At 43.0% G+C, this 22,478-nt stretch overlaps 1 non-coding gene across 1 annotated transcript; it reads left to right on the top strand.

The window, feature by feature from the left end:
- Positions 1 to 659: 659 nt before the first annotated feature.
- Positions 660 to 732, top strand: Trnav-uac (transfer RNA valine (anticodon UAC)). Its single transcript has one exon. It is a non-coding gene; the product is annotated as a tRNA-Val (tRNA).
- Positions 733 to 22,478: the final 21,746 nt, after the last annotated feature.

Raw genomic sequence — 22,478 nt, 5'->3', positions numbered from 1 at the left:
GAGCGAACTCCCTCCCTCTTGTGCTCTCTCTCTCTCTCTCTCTGCTCTCTCTCTCTCTCGCTCTGTGTGTGTGTGTGTGTGTGTGTATGTGTGTGTGTATATATATATATATATATATATATATATTTATATTCCCCCCCATGCTGGGGAATCAAACCCATGATGAGAGCAGGCATGCTAGGCAAGTACTATACCATTGAGCTATTCCCCAGTCCAGCCCCCTAAAAAGTCCTACTCAAGCTATCCTGTTTTGGGGGGCTTTGCTTTTTGTTTTTTGTTTTTTAAAGAAATGGGGATTGAATTCAAGGAAAATTTACCACTGAGCTGATTTACCACAGAATGGCAGTTATGAAGAATACAAGCAATAATAAGTGTTGGTGAGGATGTGGGGGAAAAGGTACACTCATACATTGCTGGCGGGACTGAAGATTGGTGCAACTACTTTGGAAAACTGTATGGAGATTCCTCAGAAAACTTGGAATGGAACCACCATTTGACCCAGCTATCCCACTCCTAGGTTTATACCCAAAGGACTTAAAATCAGTATACTACAGTGACAGCCACATCACTGTTTATAGCAACTCAACTCATAATAACTAAACTATGGAACCAACCTAGATGCCCTTCAACAGATGAACAGTTAAAGAAAATGTGGGGCTGGGGAGATAGCTCAGTTGGTAGAGTGCTTGCCTTACAAGCACAAGGCCCTGGGTTCGATCCCCAGCACCACCAAAAAAAAAAAAAAAAAAAAAAAAAAAAAAAAAAAAGTGGTGTGTATACACAATGAAATACTACTCAGCCTTAAAGAAGAAAGAAATTATGACATTTGCAGGTAGATGGGTGGAACTGAAGACCATCATGCTAAGTGAAATAAGCCAATCCCAAAAAACCAAAGGCCAAATGTTCTCTCTAAGTGGATGCTGATTAGTGGGGGGTGGGTAGGGAAGAATTGAAGGAACTTTGGATTATGCAGAGGGGAGTGAGGGGAGGGGTGGGGCAGTGGGGATGGGAAGGACAGTAGAATGAGACAGACATTATTATCCTATATATATATATGAATAAAATAAAAAGTAAAATGAATGGGGATTGAATTCAAGGCTGATTTACCACTGAGCTACATCCCCTTATTTATTTAATAAAAAAATTTTTTAAAAGAAAGAAAGAAATTGTGGTCCTCCTGCCTCAGCCTCCGAGGTACTGAGTCGAGAGGTGTGCACCACCAGGCCCAACTGTAGTGATCTCTAAGATACACTCTCCCTCCACACCCCCCAGGATTTTAGCATCCCTGAAAGCAGGTTGTGTCTTATAATCCTTGTCAGCCAGGTGGCTCTCTTTTTTTTATTTTTTATTTTTTATTTTTTATTTTTGGGGGGTGTACCAGGGATTGAACTCAGGGGCACTCTGCCACTGAGCCACACCCCCAGCCCTTTTTTGTATTTTATTTAGAGTCAGGGTCTCACGGAGTTGCTTAGTGCCTTGCTTTTGCTGAGGCTGGCTTTGAACTCTTGATCCTCCTGCCTCAGCCTCCTGGTCTGCTGGGGTTACAGGAGTGCACCACTGGGCCCGGCCAGGTGGCTCTCATCACATTGATGTGATTGCCTACACATGTGCAAGCCTGGTTATAGTTTTTGTATTGTCACCGCTTCAAATGATTTATGTGCATCATCCATACACATAATGCACATAATGGCCATGTGCTGATATGGCCATTTAAAATGTCTTCAAAAAGATTCTAGTATGATTCCACATTGAAATGAAAGGATGCTGATGGGCTGGGGCTGTAGCTCAGTGACAGAGCACTTTGTGAGGCACTGGGTTCAATCCTCAGCAGTATCATATAAAAATAAATAAATAAAATAAAAGTATTCTGCCCATCAACAACAACAAAAAATTTTTTAAAGGATACTGAAAGTCACGGAAACAACAATGAGGTGCTAAGTTGATACTAATGACACAAGAAAATGTGTTATTGGAGAAATGACACAAATTCTGGATTTTTGTCAGGGGTGCTCTACCACTGAGCTACATTCCTAGCCCTTTTTATTTTTTATTTTGAGTCAGGGTCTTGCTAAGTTGCCCAGGCTGGCCTCAAACTTACGATCCTCCTGCCTCAGCCTCCTAAGTTGCTGGGACTTCAGGCATGTGCCACCACATCCCGCTCAAGTTTATATTGTATTTTCTTTTTTATTTTTTTAGTTGTAGATGAACACAATACCTTTATTAAGTTATTTATTTTTACGTGGTGCTGAGGATCGAACCCAGTGCCCCACGTGTGCTAGGCAAGTGCTCTGCCACTGAGCTCCGACCCCAGGCCCAAGTTTGTATTTTCTTGCAGGGCAACTGTTAAGCATTTTTCAGCAACAGGGCTTTTCTGGATGTAATGTGGACACAGGCCCCCTGATATCTGAATAAAATTCAGAATCTGACTAAGTCTGACATGGGTCCAGGATTCGGCAGCTCTCACAAGCCTCTGGTATTATTGTCTGTGCCAGGTCTGTGCCTGGCCTGCTTTGAGAACCCAGAGAGTAGAAGATACCCGGAGTAGATGAGATGTTGCACACTGAAATTCATGCCAGAGGCTCGCCTATATCATGCCAGACAAAGCAACTTAAGGCTGGGGAAATGGCCAGCTCTCACGAAATAGGTGAGAGAAGTTTCAAAGCGGCAAAGGGCTGGTGTGACTAATTCTGTGCAGGACTGTCAAATAGTGTCATGTGATATAATTAATTGTCAGGTCAAAAAAAAAATAGACTACTTTTTTTTCAGAGCCACTTTTAGGTTCCAGAAGAATTGAGAGGTATACAGAGTTCCCATATATCACCACTGCCACCACTCAAGCACAGTCGCCCCCACTGTCAACATCCCCCACTGGAGTGGCCCATTTGTTACAACTGGAGAACCTGCCTGGCCACAGCATTATCACCCAAGGTCCTTTTCTTGTTAGCATCGTCTGAATATACCTAGTTTACGCGTCAGTTCACATACTGAAGGATATCTTGGCAAATACACAAATGTATTATTTTTCCCTCAGTTTCTTTTATTTTTGGAAAACAATAATTTGTTGCTTTTCCTTTTAAACCTTTGTGAATTCACACACACACACACACACACACACACACACACACACACAAAACAGTAGCACCTATAGTTTCCTTAGGTCAGACTAAGACTGCAAAAAGTGGGTACCTGTGCCACCGGTGCCAGCGGATATGCACTGATGTTTAAAACAGGCTCCCTCCCATTTGTGTCACAACCTTCAGAGAGTCTGTGGCCTTCACGCTCCATCTCAGATGACGCACACTTGGGTCATCAGTCAAGTCCCTGGAATGTTACAAATGTGTTTTGGCTTTTCTTTTTGTCTCAGGGTATTTTTGTGTTTGTTTATTGTGTGTTTCCTTTTTATCCCCTCTTCCTTTCTTCCTTCCTTTCTTTGCCTGTCTTCTACAAAAAAAACGAAATTTTCAATTAATTTCTGAAATAATTTGGTCAATAAATTCACTTTGTTTTGTGTTCATGGTCAACCCCATATCTTCCCAGCAGCATTTTCTTTTTGTCAATTAATGCGTGAGGCTGCTGCTCTTGGGTTTCTCTCTGCTTTGCTATGGATGCGGGAGCATTCTGAGCACCTGTGGCCTTCATCTTCTCCTTTAAGTCTGTTGCTTCTAAAAGTTGGTCCACAAGCTCCATTGAACACCGCTCTTTTCCACAGCTGGCAGATGTCATCACAAAGTCCTTGCACCTTTCCTTGAGCCCTGTGGTCTGCTAGGTAATCTCTGGGTCCAATACTGCAGCTTCTTCACCTCATCAAAATGCCGCCCTGCTTTAGCTGGACATGGTGACGCATGCCGGTAGTCCCAGCAACTCAGAGGGCTGAGGGAGGAGGATTGCAAGTTCAAGGCCAGCCTGGACAACCTGGCAAGACTCTGTCTCAGAAAAAAATTTAAAAAGGGCTGGGGATATGGCTCAGTGGTTAAGTGCCCCTGGGTTCAATCCCTGGTACCAAAATGAAATGAAATGAAATGAAATAAAATAAAATAAAAAGGACTGGGAAATGTAGCCCAGTGGTGAAGCACTCCTGGGTTCCATACTCAGTATTGCAAAACTACCTACCTAACTAACTAACTAAACAAATAAATAAATAAAAGCATTCCTGCTTCTTCTTCCAGGATGCTCTTGGTCATTGCTATTTCCCTTCCAGATTCTTTAGAGAAGAGCAAAACTCTGAAAGGAGAGGGTCAGGAAAGAATAGTGTCGGGTTGCTGTTCCAGGCATCCTTCATCCTATACCCCTCAAGGCCCGTGCGGCACTGCAAGGCGTTCCCGCATACAGATAAATGAAGCTTGGTGCCTTCCCTATGGAAGCATGAAATTTGACGGCTGGCAACATAGCAGTTGCATGCTGCAGCCCAGGCTGAGGTCCACAGGCAGCACCTGCCTCCACTGCTGCCACCAATACCAGGCCTCCTTAAGTTTATTTAATTAAATCAATCAACTCTATTTATTATTATTGGCATCATCTTATTATTTTGGCACTATTGGGGATTGAACCCAGGTACACTCTACCAACTGAACTGTACCCCCAGCCCTTTTTATTTTGAGACAGGGTTTCACTAAGTAGCTGAGGCTGGTCTTGAAGTTGAAGATCCTCCTGCTTTCAGCCTCCTGAGTTGCTGAGATTACAGGTGTGAACCGGCATCCCAGGCCTATACATTTATTTTAACATCTCTATTGTTGGATAAATTTTAAGATGCTTTAAGAGAAGGTGAGAGTGTAAATGGGAATGCCTGCCCCCTGATGGTGCCCAGAGGAATTTTTCCCTATCAAGAATGGTAACTTTTTTTCTTTCTTTTTTTTTTTTATTGTAAACAAATGGGATACATGTTGTTTCTCTGTTTGTACATGGAGTCAAGGCATACCATTTGTGTAATCATAAATTTACATAGGGTAATGTTTGATTCATTCTGTTATTTTTTCCCTTCCCTCCCACCCCTCCCACCCCTCTTTTCCCTCTATACAGTCCTTCCTTCCTCCATTCTTGCCCCCCTCCCTAAACCTAACTCTAACCCTAACACTAACCCCTCCCACCCCCCATTATGTGTCCTCATCCATTTATTAGCGATATCATTCTTCCTTTGGTTTTTTGAGATTGGCTTATCTCACTTAGCATGATATTCTCCAGTTTCATCCATTTGCCTGCAAATGCCATAATTTTATCATTCTTTATGGCAGAGTAATATTCCATTGTATATATATACCACATTTTCTTTATCCATTCATCAATTGAAGGACATCTAGGTTGGTTCCACAATCTGGCTATTGTGAACTGAGCAGCTATGAACATTGATGTGGCTGTATCTCTGTAATATACTGATTTTAAGTCCTTTGGGTATAGGCCAAGGAGTGGGATAGCTGGGTCAAATGGTGGTTCCATTCCAAGTTTTCTAAGGAGTCTCCATACTGCTTTCCAGAGTGGCTGCACTAATTTGCAGCCCCACCAGCAATGTATGAGTGTACCTTTCTCCCCACATCCTCGCCAACACCTGTTGTTGCTTGTATTCTTGATAATTGCCATTCTAATTGGGGTGAGATGGAATCTTAGGGTGGTTTTGATTTGCATTTCTCTTATTACTAGAGATGTTGAACATTTTTCCATATGTTTGTTGATTGCTTGTAGATCTTCTTCTGTGAAGTGTCTATTCATTTCCTTAGCCCATTTGTCGACTGGATTATTTGCATTCTTGGTGTAGAGTTTTTTGAGTTCTTTATAGATTCTGGAGATTAGTGCTCTATCTGAAGTATGATTGGCAAAGATTTTCTCCCACTCTGTAGGCTCTTTCTTCGCATTGCTGATAGTTTCCTTTGCTGAGAGAAAGCTTTTTAGTTTGAATCTATCCCAGTTATTAATTCTTGCTTTTATTTCTTGTGCTATGGGAGTCCTGTTGAGGAAGTCTGGTCCTAAGCCGACATGTTGAAGCTCTGGACCTACTTTTTCTTCTATAAGATGCAAGGTCTCTGGTCTGATTCCGAGGTCCTTAATCCATTTTGAGTTCAGTTTCGTGCATGGTGAGAGATATGGGTTTAGTTTCATTCTGTTGCATATGGATTTCCAATTCTCCCAGCACCATTTGTTGAAGAGGCTATCTTTTCTCCATTGCATATTGTTGGCACCTTTGTCTAGTATGAGAAAATTGTATTTATTTGGGTTTGTGTCCGTGTCCTCTATTCTGTATCATTGATCCACCTTTCTATTTTGGTACCAATACCATGCCGTTTTTGTTACTATTGCTTTGTAGTGGAGTTGAAGATCTGGTATTGCGATACCCCCTGCTTCACTCTTACTGCCAAGGATTGCTTTAGCTATTCTGGGTTTTTTATTCTTCCAGATGAATTTCATAATTTCTTGCTCTATTTCTGTAAGGTACATCGTTGGGATTTTAATTGGAATTGCATTGAATCTGTATAGCACTTTTGGTAGTATGGCAATTTTGACAATATTAATTCTTCCTATCCAAGAACATGGGAGATCTTTCCATCTTCTAAGGTTTTCTTTAATTTCTTTCTTTAGTGTTCTGTAGTTCTCATTGTAGAGGTCTTTCACCTCTTTTGTGAGATTGATTCCCAAGTATTTTATTTTTTTCAAAGCTATTGTGAATGGGGTAGTTTTCCTAATTTCTCTTTCTGAAGATTCATCGCTTATGTATAAGAATGCCTTAGATTTATGTGCATTGATCTTATATCCCACTACTTTACTGAATTCACCTATGAGATCTAAAAGTTTTCTGGTGGAATTTCCTGGTTCCTCTAAGTATACAATCATATCATCAGCAAATAGGGATAGTTTGAGTTCTTCTTTTCCTATTCGTATCCCTCTAATTTCTTTGGTCTGTCTAATTGCTCTGGCTAGAGTTTCAAGGACGATATTGAATAGAAGTGGTGAAAGAGGGCATCCCTGCCTTGTTCCAGTTTTTAGAGGGAATGTTTTCAGTTTTTCACCATTTAGAATAATATTAGCCATGGGTTTAGCGTAGATGGCCTTTACAATGTTAAGGAATGTTCCCACTATCCCTATTTTTTCTAGTGTTTTGAGCATGAAGGGTGCTGTATTTTATCAAATGCTTTTTCTGCATCTATCGAAATAATCATGTGATTCTTGACTTTAAGTCTATTGATATGGTGAATGACATTTATCGATTTCCTGATGTTGAACCAACCTTGCATCCCTGGGATGAAACCCACTTGATCATGGTGCACTATCTTTTTAATATGTTTTTGTATGCGATTTGCTAAAATTTTGTTGAGAATTTTTGCGTCGATGTTCATTAAGGATATTGGTCTGAAATTTTCTTTCCTCGATGTGTCTCTGTCTGGTTTAGGTATCAGGGTAATATTGGCTTCATAGAATGAGTTTGGGAGGGTTCCCTCCTCTTCTATTTTCTGGAATACTTTGAGAAGTATTGGAATGAGCTCTTCTTTAAAAGTTTTGTAGAACTCGGCTGAGAACCCATCTGGTCCTGGACTTTTCTTTGTTGGTAGGCTTTTGATGACTTCTTCTATTTCATTACTTGAAATTGGTCTATTTAAATTGTGTATGTCCTCCTCGTTGAGTTTAGGCAATTCATATGTCTCTAGAAACCTGTTGATGTCTTCGAAATTTTCTATTTTGTTGGAGTATAGATTTTCAAAATAGCTTCTAATTATGTTTTGTATTTCAGTCGTGTCTGTTGTGATATTTCCTTGTTCATTCCGAATTTTAGTGATTTGGGTTTTCTCTCGTCTTCTCTTTGTTAGTGTGGCTAAAGGTTTATCAATTTTGTTTATTTTTTCGAAGAACCAACTATTTATTTTGTCAATTTTTTGTATTGTTTCTTTCGTTTCAATTTCGTTGATTTCAGTTCTGAGTTTAACTATTTCCTGTCTTCTACTACTTTTGGTATTGGTCTGTTCTTTTTCTAGGGCTTTGAGTTGTAGTGTTAGGTCGTTTATTTTTTGAGTTTTACTTCTTTTATTAAATGCGCTCCATGAAATAAATCTTCCTCTAAGTACTGCTTTCATAGTGTCCCAGAGATTTTGATGTGATGTTTCTTTGTTCTCGTTTACCTCTAAGAATTTTTTAATTTCCTTCCTAATATCTTCTGTTATCCATTCATCATATAATAGCATATTGTTTAATCTCCAGGTGTTGGAGTAGTTTCTGTTTTTTACTCTTTCATTTATTTCTAACTTCAATCCATTATGATCTGATAGAATACAAGGTAGTGTCTCTATCTTCTTGTATTTGCTAATATTAGCTTTGTGGCATAATATATGGTCTATTTTAGAGAAGGATCCATGTGCTGCTGAGAAGAAAGTGTATTCGCTCTTGGTTGGATGGTATATTCTATAAATGTCTGTTAAGTCTAAATTATTGATTGTGTTATTGAGATCTGTGGTTTCTTTGTCCAATTTTTGTTTGGAAGATCTGTCCAGTGGTGAGAGAGGCGTGTTAAAATCACCTAGTATTATTGTGTTATGGTCTATTTGGTTTCTAAAATTGAGAAGGATTTGTTTAACATACATGGATGAGCCACTGTTTGGGGCATTGATAGTTATGATTGTTATATCTTGCTGATTTATGCTTCCCTTAAGCAGTATGAAATGTCCTACCTTATCCCTTCTGACTAACATTGGCTTGAAGTCCACATTATCTGAAATGAGGATGGATACTCCAGCTTTTTTGCTGAGTCCATGTGCATGGTATGTTTTTCCCCATCCTTTCACCTTTACTCTATGGGCATCTCTTTCTATGAGGTGAGTCTCTTGCAGGCAACATATTGTTGGATCTTTCTTTTTAATCCAATCTGCCAGTCTATGTCTTTTGATTGATGAATTCAGGCCATTAACATTCAGGGTTATTATTGAGATATGATTTGTATTCCCAGTCATTTGGTTCATATTTAAAATTTTATTTATTTATTTATTTTTTGACACATCTTGGTTCCTCCTTTATTTGACAGTTCCTTTAGGATAATTCCTCCCTTTGCTGATTTGCTTCTTTGTTTTTTATCTCTTCCTCATGAAATATTTTGCTGAGAATGTTCTGTAATGCTGGCTTTCTTTTTGTAAATTCTTTTAGCTTTTGTTTATCATGGAAAGATTTTATTTCATCGTCAAATTTGAAGGTAAGTTTTGCTGGGTATAAGATTCTTGGTTGGCATCCATTTTCTTTCAGAGCTTGAAAAATGTTGTTCCAGGCCCTTCTAGCTTTTAGGGTCTGGATTGAAAAATCTGCTGATATCCGTATTGGTTTCCCCCTGAATGTAATTTGGTTCTTTTCTCTCACAGCCTTTAAAATTCTGTCTTTATTTTGTATGTTAGGTATTTTCATTATAATGTGCCTTGGTGTGAGTCTGTTGTAATTTTGTGTATTTGGAGTCCTATAAGCCTCTTGGACTTGATTTTCCATTTCATTCTTCAAATTTGGGAAATTTTCTGATATTATTTCATTGAATAGATTGTTCATTCCTTTGGTTTGTTTTTCTAAGCCTTCCTCAATCCCAATAATTCTCAAATTTGGCCTTTTCATGATATCCCATAGTTCTTGCAGATTCTGTTCATGATTTCTTACCATCTTCTCTGTTTGTTCAACTTTGTTTTCGAGGTTAAATATTTTGTCTTCAATATCTGAAGTTCTGTCTTCCAGGTGTTCTATCCTATTGGTTATGCTTTCTATGGAGTTCTTAATTTGGTTTATTGTTTCCTTCATTTCAAGGATTTCTGTTTTTTTTTTTTTCAATATCTCTAACTCTTTATTGAAATGATCTTTTGCTTCCTGAATTTGCTCTGTTAACTGTCGATTGGTGTGATCATTCAATGCCTGCATTTGCTCTTTCATCTCATCGTTTGCTTCCCTAATTATTTTAATTATGTACATTCTGAACTCCCTTTCTGTCATTTCTTCTGCCGTGCTGTCATTGGATTCTATTGATGTAACATCTAGATTTGTTTGGGGCATTTTCTTCCCTTGTTTTCTCATAATGTTCAGGAATCAGTGGGTCATTAAGATATTGCAGATTTCCTCTATCGACTTACAATGTCCCTGAAGATTGCTAGTATATCCCCTCTTATCCTTCAGTAGCCTGAAGTCTTGGAGGAAGTTGATAATGCGGAGCTCCATGAAGAAGCTGCCTCTCTAGGGGTGGTGACCCTCAGGTGGGGTATATTCCCTGCTAGTGGGCAGAGGTGCCTCCACTTGTTGACCAATGGTCATCCAATGGGGAACTAGACTGCGGGCTGAGGCAAGGCCTGTTTGTGCCTGTGTCTCTGGTTTTACCGTCCCTGTGGGAAAACCTCTCCCGGCAGGGAAGACTCACTCGGTGGGGACGTCTCGCTGGTCAGTTCCCCTCCTAGAGGTTCCCCTCAATCTACAACTACCGCCTGGGCTGGGCTGTCTTCCTCTGCAACGTTCCCAGGGGCCCGGACCTACCTCCTGGGTCTGGGAGCCTCACCCTCCGCAGGCGAGTCTCCTTATGCTGCCTCTCCCAGAGAATCTGCCCGCAGTCCTGGAAACTTCGCTCCGCCCCTAGGCATGTCTCTGTGCGGCTCTTCCAGCAAGAAGCCACCTAGCTCCTGGGACCCTGCTCTGCACCTAATCACCTGGCTATGCGGCCCCTCCTCTGAGCCGCCACCTGGAGCCCTGTACAATAGCTCCGAGACCCAGAGACCCGCCACACACCTCCTCCTCTGGACAGCCGCCCGGTTTCCAACGCAGTTACTAGGAGTCCAAGCAACTCACTTCGCGTCTCCTCCTCCCGACAACCGCCCATAGCCCTAGGCAGTCACTCCAAGCCCAAGTGACCCGCCCTGTTCCTCCTCCTCCTCCTCAGGGTAGCCCCCCGGGTGTTCAGGAGCGGTGGCTCCGAGACCAAGCGACCCACAGTGCTCCAGGCAGGCCACCGGTGTTCAGGAGCGGTCGCTTTGAGTGCAATCAACTCACCACTCGCCTCCTCCTCTGGCGACCGCCTGTGGCTCTGATGCAGTCACTCCTAGATCAAGCGACCCGCCGTGCTTCTCCTCTTCCTCCGGGCAACCCCCCGGTGTTCAGAAGCGGTCCCTCTGAGTCTAAACAGCTCACCACGCAGCTCCTCCTCAGGCAGCCGCCCGGAGCCCCAGTGGTTGCTCCGAGTCCAAGCGCTGTGCTGAGCCGCCTCCTCCATAACTTTTTTTCTTTTGTGCACTTTTTTCTTTTGCACACTTGCTATGTTCAAACACCTGAAGACAGAATTCCAGACTCTGTTAAGCTTAAAATTTAGTAGGAGATTCTGTTTGATTTGTACTCTACCAGAAGTTTATACCAACCCCTGCTAGAGCATAAATAAAGAAGTGAGGGGCTGGGGATATAGCTCAGTTGGTAGAGTGCTTGCCTCACATGCACAAGGCTGTGGGTTCAATCCCCAGCACCCAAAAAAAAAAAAAAAAAAAAAAAAAGAAGTGATTAATCCTTCCCAGGGATAGGGGTCAGGGTAGGAGATTCAGGGTGAGTGTTGTTGGCTGAGGTCTTAAAATATAACTGGGGTATACCTAATGGAGAAAGCAGGAAAGGGGATTGCAAGCCAAGGGAGCAGTATGGCCAAAATATTCAAGTGGAAAATGTCAAAGGACCTATCATAGCCAGGCATGGTGGTGCATACTTGTAATCTCAGCGGCTTGGGAGGCTGAGGCAGGAGGATCAAGAGTTCAAAGCCAGTCTCAGCAAAAACGAGGTGCTAAGCAACTCAGTGAGATCCTGTTTCTAAGTAAAATACAGAATAGGGTTGGGGATGTGGCTCAGTTTTCAGGTATTCCTGAGTTCAATCCCTAGTACCAAAAAAAAAAAAAAAATGCCCATCATGAGCTCAAAAAGTGGTAGTGCTGTTAAGAGTTGCAATTTCAATGTTTCTTTGAAATGATCATTTGATACATAATTGTCTTCTCTACCACACTGTAAGACTTTGCTTTGTTTTGGTTTTGTTTTCATTTTTTGTTTTGGTGCTGGGGATTGAAACCAGGACCTCATGCATGCTCGGCACAATCTCTACCACTGAACTACACACCCAGCCTGACTGTAAATTTGATGAGAGCCAGGGCTGAGTCTGTATTTGACCATACATATCCCTAGTGTTGGGCATATGACATTCAATAAATATCAGTTGGGTGGGTGAATGGGTAGAGTTTCTCTATTAAGGTAGGTAAAAATTTTGGCAAATTTATCCAAAACAATTTTGAATATGAATGTTTTCTTCACAAAACAGAAGCAGGGCTGGGAGAAGCTGTTTGGGGGTGCTGTACCAAGTGGGTCTGTTGGCTGGAAGAAGGGATTCAATGAAGATTGAGCAATGGCCAAGGGGAGAAATAGGGAGATGGATGGAACAAGATTTCAGAGGAAGCTGGAAGCAAAGGTGTCAAGAGCACAAAGAGTGACCCTTAGGAAAAAGAAATTGAGACAGCCTAGTACTTTGGTGGCACCCAATAAGCTATGGCTCCCAGCATTTATTTTGTGTGCAGTCCCCGCCCACACTGATTCTGGGCTTGACCAGGTGACAAGCTTTGGCCATTGGGGCATTAATAAGAAGGTCCGGGGTTTGGGGTTGTGGCTCAGTGGTAGAGTGCTTGCCTAGCATGTGTGAGGCACTGGATTCGATCCTCAGCATCACATAAAAAAATAAAGGTATTGTGTCCATCTATAACAACAACAACAACAAAAAGGAAGTTCCCAGCAGAGGCTTGAAAAGTACCTACACTGGGCCTCTCCTCTTGGGCTGCTGCTTCCTGAGCCTCCACCCGCTGGGAACCCAGCTCTTGTGCTACAGAAGTCCACAGAAGGCTAGAGTGGGATGTTCTGGTTGAGCTCCCAGGCAACTGCCAGCATGAACTTGAGCCCCGAGGGTGCACAGGACCCTCCAGCTTCAGTGGAGTGGCCCCAGCAGTGCCATGTGGAATGGAGATGAGTTATCCCTGACAAGCCCTGCTTGTGTTGTAGAATCTTGAGCAAATGTGGATTTTGTAGTTTTAAGCCACTAATTTTTGGGGTGGTTTGTGATGGAACAGAAGGGATTGCTTCCTTCTGATTTTTGGCTTGAATTCAGCTTTATTATAACTTATTATGTTTTCATAACTATGCTGTCTCAGCCATCAGCATTTACCTCCCTAAGAGCACTGAGGTGTCAGGACTCCTGGAGCCCTCCTTGATGTCTGGGTCTGTGGTTGTACCTTTTGTTTATTTATTTATTTATGTATTTATCTATCTATTTATTTATTGGCACTGGGGATCGAGTCCAGGGGTGTTTTGCCACTAAGCTACATCCTCAACTCTTTTTACTTTGAGACAGACAGTAAGTTCATGAGGCTCTTGCTAAATTGCTGAGGCTGGCCTTGAACTTGCGATCCTCCTGCCTCAGCCTCTGGAGTCACTGGGATTATAGGCATGTGCCACTGAGCCCTGCTTGGCCACCTTCTTTATAGCCTAGTCATCTTGATTTTACTCTACTCCTTCAAACATCTTTTTATCAAGTCAACACTTCAGTTTAATAATTGATTAGCCTTGGGAACTGGAAGTGTAGCTCAGTTGTAGAGTGCTTGCCTAGCATGTAAGAGGCCCTGGGTCCATCCCCAGTACCAAATAAGACAAAATTTAAAAAAAAAACCCTCTGCTTTTGAAGCTCATGCCCACCAGTGGGACCCCTCCTGCCTCCGTCTCCTGAAAATACAGTCCTTCTTCTTCTTCTTCTTCTTTTAAAATAGTACTAGGGATTAAATCCAGGGGATGCTCTTCTGCTGAGCTACATTCCCAGTTCATTTTATTTATTTATTATTATTATTTAATTGTTGATGGACCTTTATTTAATTCATTTATTTATATGCAGTGCTAAGAATCAAACCCAGTGCCTCACACATGCTATGCAAGTGCTCTGCCACTGAACCACAACCCCAGCCCTTATTTTTATTTTGAGACAGGATAAGTTGCTGAGGCTGGCTTTGAATTTGCAGTCCTCCTGCCTCAGCCTCCTGAGTTGCTGGGAATACAGATGTGTGCCACCGTGCCTGGCAATGCTTCTTTCTGAATTTGTCCTGTGTATTGGTTAGCACCACTCATTCCAGAGCTTGCTATAGTCTGCCCTTGTGCCTATGCTAGCCATTGGGATGAGCCCCTTGAGCCCTCTGGTGAATGCTCTCTCAGTGCTATTATGGTGACTAAGAAGGGTGAGCAACATGACTCGTGGGGAAGACAGACAGCAGGAAGATGTGGAATTCCTCAGAAACAGGCAGCCCATCCTGCCAGAGCTTTCCTCGCACCCTAAACGAGGCAAGTCTGCTCTGGGCATAAGAGCTGGGGCCAAAAGTACTCTATGAGGCATGCATGGTTGGGAGAAACGCTTTGATATATTCTTTTATGAGTTTTCCCCTCCTCATATTGTTCTCTTTTCTGTCCCCCCAAATGGGCTTGTGCTCATTGTTCTCAGGCAGGCCTGTATCAAGGGCAGAAAATACAAGTTGCCCATAAAATGCTAGCTGTCTTCCTGGACTACATTTCAATGGGTTTGTCTCATGGCTCCAGGGGGAGAGGATTTCCTGAGGAGACAAAATGACTTGGAGTAGGGTGAAGGGACCCTGGCACTCCTTCTCTGGGGCTGAGAGCGGGAAGAAACCATGGGTCCCAGAGCAGATCAGGCATGGCCTGGTGGACCCCGATAGTCACACATGACCCCAGAGAGAGATGGCAGCAGAGTGTGTAGGTGTAGGGGGAGGCTAACATAGATGGAGTTTGCAGTTTCTAGGCTTGAGAGCCATGGAACAGGGATTATAGATGTCTCAGAAGTGACCACGTGGACAATCGTCCCATGATGAAATGACTGGGAACACACCAGGACTCAAGAACTAGAACACAATGCAGAGTTGGGAGCAGGTAAGAGTAGGGGAAGTATCTCCAAAAACTGGAGTTAATTAGCACCCCAGCTTAGTGGACAGGTTGACTTATCAAAAAACAACATTAAACCTCACGTGCACCTGAACTTGGGGACCGAGATTTCAACCCACTGTACATGTGCTCACATGGTGAGTCCTAGGCATCCAATCTGTTCCCACTCTTGTTAGAGCAGGGGAGCCAGCGAATTCACTGGGTCCCATCTGCTGGGAAGAGAGGCAGGGAGGAGGTTCTGGCTGTCTCTCAGACACCAGATGACTGTTCCCTAGGTTGCTAGTCCTGTCAGCTTCCCAGACCCTTCAGCCCTGAGGGAGGTGAGGGCAGCTTAAATGACATCCATGATGCAGGGAACTTGGAAGAGCATGCATGAGTAGCCAGGAGACTCAGAAAGGAAGTGCATGAAGGATGTCAAAGAACGGGATTGGAAATCAACTGAAGAGCAGCTCCTATGTGCCAGGTCCTGGACTAGATGCTGCAGGACTTTATTAATTTTTTTTAAATAAACAAGAAAGCACCGTTTCAGAGTTCAGAAAATAGTATGTGCTTCATAAATGCTAGACACCTCCACTCTTTCTGGAAGGATACAAAGATGTGGAAAACACAATTTTGCCCTCAAGTATTTTAAGACCCTGTAAGAAGGTCAAAACCTTCATGCACAGCTCTCTGCAATCCAGCTAAAGCAGGGTAAGCACTGAAGCCCAGGTCCAAAGATCCAAGGAGCTCAAGGGAGGGGAGAGGACATCTGAGGCTTCATAGTTGAGGCACATGTGGAGATGGAGTGGGTATACAGGAGAGGTGGGAAATGAGAAGGGTGACAAGGGACAGGATTTGTGGAAAGCTACCTAAAGACTGAGCTATAAGTAAACACTGCATCCAGAGTGGACATTTGCAGGCTGTGTGGAATTTGGAATGCATATTCCCATGGAAATAATACCATAAATGGAGATTGGTTTCTTAGACCAGAGGAGGGAAACAGATTTTCCCCACATTATTCAACTAAATTACTCATAGTCATTCCTTAGTTCAGGGCTCAGAGAGACGGGAGCTGCATGGCATGACTCATTCTTGGGGGGCCAGGTCTACCAAAGGCCAAGGTCTTTCTGAGTGAGTGTGGTATGGTTTAGGAGGGAATTAAATTCAAGAAATCTTAAGACTGATTTTAAGTGTATTTAATAACAAAGCTATCAGCTGATATACATTCATAATTACATATTAGAGTATTCCGTTTACAGAAGGTAGTGGTGAAATAAATTCCAAATTACTACCAAATCACCAAACAGGCTAGTCTTAGGATTTTGTAGTAGCCAAAGCAGTACTGTTTGATGTAAAATGTCTCTTAATCCCCTAGCCAATATGCCTGGAGTCTGTATAAAAAGGGGAAATCTGGATACAGAGACAGGCATACATGGGGCCAAGGCCATGTGAAGATCTCTGGATTGGGGTAATGTTTCTATAATCCAAGGATCCCCAGTGATTGCCAGCAGACTACCCATGGGGGAGAGGCATGGAATAGATTTGCTCTTACAGATCTCGGAAGGAGCCAATCCTGCTGACACCTTGATCTCAGACTTGCCACCTCCAGAACTAAAAAACATCATATATTTATTGTTGAAGCCCCCTGGTCTGTGGTACTTTGTTACTTTGCAGCCCTAGCAAACTATGAAGGCATCGCAGTGGTAGCAATAGGTGAGTAACATACAACATAATCCTACCACCCTGGCCCAGGGATCTTGAACAGAACCAGAGGCGGCCATCTGCAGGCTGGTCAGTGCCCTCGGATGTGACCTGGTGCTAGAGCTAGGCCAACAGCTGCTCCCCAGTATGGTTCACACAGTCAGACCATCTTTCTTGGGGGGCATGAAGACAGTGCAAGACCCTCAGAGAAGGGGGACTTAGGAGGGGGGAGTTGAAACAAGAGAACCGGAGAAAGGAGGCAATAAACAGAACCCCTGGAGGAGCCATGCATGCAAAGAGGAGAGAGGAAACTGGCTTTGAGGAGAGTGAAAGGCAAAATGGGCCAAGACATGCTTGGGCCGGACCCTTCCGACCGAGAGTATTCCCACAGTCCTTGAACCATGAGGACTTATTCACCCCACTGCTGGTGAGTGCCAAAACCACCTTTATCAGAATAATGTGCCAGTGTGACACCTGTCATCCTCACTCCCCATGGAGGCCAAAAATAACCCCACCCTGCCAGGTGAGCAACCTGAGCCAATTTCTGAGACTTGAAACCCCAAAGAGCATAATGCATTGCTACATAGCTGTGTATGATCCCCATAGAAAATTTAGAAAATACAGACAAGGCAAAATAAGAAAATGAAAGCTACCTGTAACCCTATTACTCAGAAATAGTCAATGTTAATATCTCAGTGTTTATTCTCTCCCCAAGTTTTTATTCTGTGCATATATTTTTTTACAAAAAAAGGCAGTACTATTTATGCTGTTTTATAACATGCCTTTTATCTGAACTGCTTCCAATAAACATTTTTCTAAATTAATAAAAGTTATTATTTGTAGAGGGTGTTCACTGTGTGGGATGTGCTTAATCACTCTCCTTTTGTTGGAAATTTGTGTCCAATTTTAGTGTGCATATCCTTCAATCTAACAATCCTGCTTTTAGGAATATATCCCTAAAAAAAAGTAAAGCACTGGTTCCCAAGAACAGAGATGTTTATTGCAATACCATTTATCGGTAATAGCAAAAATCACTAGAAATAACCTAGATGTCCACCAATAGGGGAGTGGTTGAAAAATCTGTGGTACATTTGTACCATGACATTTTGGGGGGGCACTAGGGATTGAACCCAGGGGTGCTATACTGCTGACCTATATCCCCAGTCCCTTTTATTTTTGATTTTGAGACAAAGTCTTGCTGAGTTTCCCAGGCTGGCCTTGAACTTTCAATCCTCCTGCCTCAGCCTGGGATTGAGTCACTGGGATTAGATGTGTGTGCCACCATGCCTAGCTATACCAGGACATTTTGAACTGCTATTAGGAGATCAGTATTATTTTTAAACATGATCATGATATATTAAAAGATAAAATAGGGGCACAAACTAATACATACCATGATGTTTGCTTTCAATTAAATTTTTGTAAATGGAGAGGGGGGATCCATCTATGTGTTTTTACAAATTTGTGACATTTGCTATCTCTGTAGGGTAAATAATAAGGAAAAAACTCTCACAAAACTGTTCATATTGTTTACCTCAAGAGAGTATTGGAAAAAATTTGACTAGTTACAATAAATACATAGAAAATACATATTGATTTTGCAACTTGGATAATGTAATAAGAAGACATTTTTAAGAAGTAGCAGAAAAAGAAAAAAAAAAAAAAAAGGATTGTGGCAGGAATTTTGATGCTTATTCCCTTCAGAGACACTTGCAGAAGACAGAATAGTGCACTGAAAATAACTGGATAGACCCTGCAGTGCTCCTTATTACTGAGTGACCTTGAGCAAGTCACTGGACCGCCCTATGCCTTGGTTTCCTTCTCTGTAAAATGGAGAGAATAACAACCTCTACCTGTCAGGGTTGAAATGCAGACAATGCCAGGCATTAAAATGAGTGTACATTAAATTTTTTTCACACCGTTAATCCAATTTAATCTGTAAGTGGTGTCATTTGAAATGTTAAGTGAAAGGGGAAAGAATCCTTTTAACCCAAGAACTGCAAGTGTGCAAGTTCTGCTTGAGAGTCTGCTCCCAGGTCAGCTCTTCCAAGGTGCTTGCACCTAGTTCCTTCCCTTCCTTCTTTTCTAAATAAATTGGGTGCCTGGCATGTTGGTGAGGGTTTCTGAAGATGTAAAGGAGGTGGGGGGGGTAGTTTACAAAGGAGCCACCGGGAACTTATGGACCCGATTCTTCAGGAGCTTGGAGGACTGATTTTCACCGTCTATGAGGAAAATACCATTTTTGGTAAGATTAAAAAGTAGCACCTCTAAAGAAGCGTTGGCGGTGGAATCACGGAGCTGGCCTGACAGGGCCCTTTGGAGTTACTCCCCAGTTCCTGCTGCCATTCCCGCTCTGGCCTCAGGGTGGCGCTGCTCCCTCTCCCATGGCGGCCAATTACCGCCGCCCTGCTGCTTCTGTTGTGAAATAGCTGGAACTTTCCTACTGGACTGTCCTAAAAGCAAGGAATAACAAAAAGAAAATAGATTTAGAGGACTCCCTGAGTTAGAACTCTAGATCACTGAACCTGACCTGTCCTCTGCAGCTCATAGGCCTCAGGGGTCCCAGGACTAGGACACACTAGACCCCAACTTCCAGATTACAGGCCTAGCAACATGAACGCAGCTCTAGGGCAACTTACAAATGGAGGCTCAGTTACTCTTTTTCTAAATATTTTTAAGTTATTAAGTCAAGCGAAGTGACTAAATGAAGTACATTCCATTCTTTCACTTTGACATGCATACTTTATAACCACTAGCAGACCAGGTTAAGATTGAGAATTTTCAGACTCCTTGGAGATCCATGCCCCAGCCCTCCATTTCTGGTCCTTGGCTTATCCCCATCCTCTCAGATTGTAAAGAGCTCCAGAGGTACACATATGGATATTTCAGCTCATGCATCCAAACTTGATTGATACCCGCAGCTGCTACAGCCCTGAAAACAGTCATTCCTTGGCCACTCCAAGGTCCTAGGGTTTGAACACTCGTCGTGAGGTCCACTTTGAGAAGAGAGATCCAGAGAAGATGGCTTGGCAGGCTCTGGAAGAGGGCTTGCTGCCTTTTGGGCTAGAATTCGGGGGTTACCTGAAGCCCAGTCTGTGCTGGGTTTATGTACTCCTTACCTTGTGGGAAGGAACGTGACCCAACCAGGCACAGAGCATGAGGGCAGGGAGCGATGGCATTCTTAACCCCCTCCCCCCACACCCATCACTCAGGATTGACCCTGATATCTGGACTCCTGGAAATTTGGATCATAAGAGACTACATCCCCTCTCAGTTCCTCATTTCTGCTTGTTGCTGTCCCCTCGTGTCCAATGGTTGTCACCAGGAAAGACCTCACCCATCAGATAAGACAACAACTGTCCTGAAAACCCTTTCTCTCTCAGTCCTCAACAAAAATCTCAATAAAAAACAGCAACCCAAAGTTCAACAGAGGCCTACAGTGTATAGTGGCAGAGAAGGAGGTGTCCTTTCAAGAGCACAGAGTGCCATTTCTCTCTCAGGGGACAGATAATTCCGGCCTTAATGCAGCCCTTCATCAGTCCAGTCTCCAGCTGATGGGAAAGCAGATCTCCGAAGCAGCCCCAGTAAGAGATAAGGGCTCTTTGCCTGAAATGAAAAATTCATGAAGAAAGACTAGAGATGGGGCAGTTAGCTGCCAAGTTGCTGTACTCTGGGGGCATGACAAGAAACTCTGAAAGCCAAATGGAAAATTCCCCTCCTCTCCAGCACATCCCACCATGCTCCCTGTCCATGTTTGGGGCTCCCTTCTCTGCTGTACCTTCCCATACCTCTTCAGTTTTACCAATACCCATCTGCCAGTGTGTTCAAGAAGAGTACTCTGCCCACTCAGACCAGGCGCATGGCACCCACCCAACATCCTCAACCAAATGCACATTGTTTCTGATCAAGCTGGCATGATTCTGACCACCTGCCACCCTAGACCTGGAAGAAACCCAAGCTGGCAATTATTTTCCCCCTGCATGGATACCTGTGTATTACTACTTGTTCCAATTTCCTGACCAACAAATCTGATCAAAATTCATGTGGTTGGTCAGGTAGTCATAACGCATAAGTTGGGAAAGAAGCTTTGAATTTCTTGTCACCATACTTGGAAAACGGGCTTCAATGGAGTAAAAGGTACAAGTAAGAACTGGCACGTTTAACTCTCACAAGGGGATGGACTTGAGAAGCACGACCTACTAGCCAGTGTTATACAAAATGTCACGTGGTTGCAGTCACCATTCTAAAGATGGTAAGCACCAGGACAGGGGTGGAGTTTTACTGTCATCATAGAGAACCCTGTCACAAACAAAGTTTGCCAGACTCTACTCTCAGAGGGACAAAGGAAGCTAGAGGCTACTGTTGCATGTGTCACATGGCCCAGCTTAGAGGAAAACCTCACTCCACTGTGCCCCACTGCAGGCCAGCTGGCACCCTCAAGTAAGCACAGCATCTTCCATAAGATTGGGGTCCCCTTAAAGTCCCCAATGCCTTGGTTCTCAGCTTCCAGTTCTTTCAGGCATTTTACAATCTTTTCATCTAGAGAGGGACCTGGGTTCAGAAAGTGGCTACTCAGTGAAGTCTGTCCCTTCATCCAGTCCCTGAGAACAACCCAAGGACCTTTTTTAAACATCGACTTCCTAATACAAAGGATTGTTCCCTGCTTCCTTCATGTTAGAGCCCCACCAGGAAGAGAAGAGCATGGTACCAAACACCTGGCAGTGTACCTGTCCACCCTGTAGGAACAGGAACCTTTCATATTACAGAGACAGAACACAGGGTTCTCAAAGGACCCCCTGTGGACACAGCAGCCTAGTGGTTAAGTAGGGTGCCAAGTTCAAGTATAATCTAAGTGTTCCTTCTTTCATGTATGCAAAGTCTTTTGAAGTTCCTGCCTCTAGATCATAAAAGTGATTTGTACTAACTGTGGAGCACTTGAAATATACAAGTACGAAGGCAAACAGAGGGTGGGAGGGGTATCCACAATCTCACTTCCTGTAGGCAGACTTAATATTTTGACATATTTCTTTCTTATTATTGTTCTATGCCTTTTTATTTTATTTTATTTTACTTTTTGCAGTACTGGGGAGTTTACCCAGGGGTGCTCTATCACTGAGCTATATCCCCAACGCTTTTTTATTTTATTTTGAGATAGGGTCTTACTAAGTGACCCAGGCTGGTCTCAAACTTGCCGTCTTCTTGCCTCAGTCTCCTGAGTTGCTGGGCTTACAGGGGTACGCCACCATGCCTGACTTGTTCTATGCCTTTTAAAATTTCACTTGAAATCATGCTGTATATATTGTTTTGATTAAGAGTAGTTTCTCATGGTATTGACGGTACTTCAGAAACATTTTAGTGGCCACCTAATTATAGCAGAGCCATAATGTGCACGTGTTATGGTTTGCCTGACCAGACCTCTACTCTGAGACACCTAGATGGCTTCTGTTGTTTGGTTAATTTAAATTGTGTCATTAATATTTCTCCATGAATTTCTGTCCATCAGTTTAGAGTATTTCCTAAAGACAGAGCCCTAGAAATGGAATGATAAGGCCAAGACTTCAAAGAGTGTGACCCTTTTCAGAACTTTAACTCACATGGCCCAATGGCATTCCTGCAGGATGGTACACACCAGTAGGGTATAAAAGTGCCATGTCCACAAGACTCAGCTCTAAGCTCCACCCAGTCATGAGACCAAAGTTACCCCAATAAGGTGTGACAGAGCTTGGGTGAGGAAACAGACCCAGTTAGGTCAGGCAGAGGTAGTGAGGGCTAAGCCAAGAACACCAGAAACTGAAGACATTTGTAAGACATAAGTTCTGGAGGCTACTGCATACAAGTAAAAGGAGAGAAGCCCTTTGGACCCCAGGTCT

The sequence above is a fragment of the Sciurus carolinensis genome, chromosome 2 (genome assembly GCF_902686445.1).
Source record: "Sciurus carolinensis chromosome 2, mSciCar1.2, whole genome shotgun sequence".
In the NCBI taxonomy this organism is placed as follows: Eukaryota; Metazoa; Chordata; class Mammalia; order Rodentia; family Sciuridae; genus Sciurus; species Sciurus carolinensis.
Note: the sequence above shows the minus strand (reverse complement) of the source record. Positions and strands in the feature narration are given on the sequence as shown.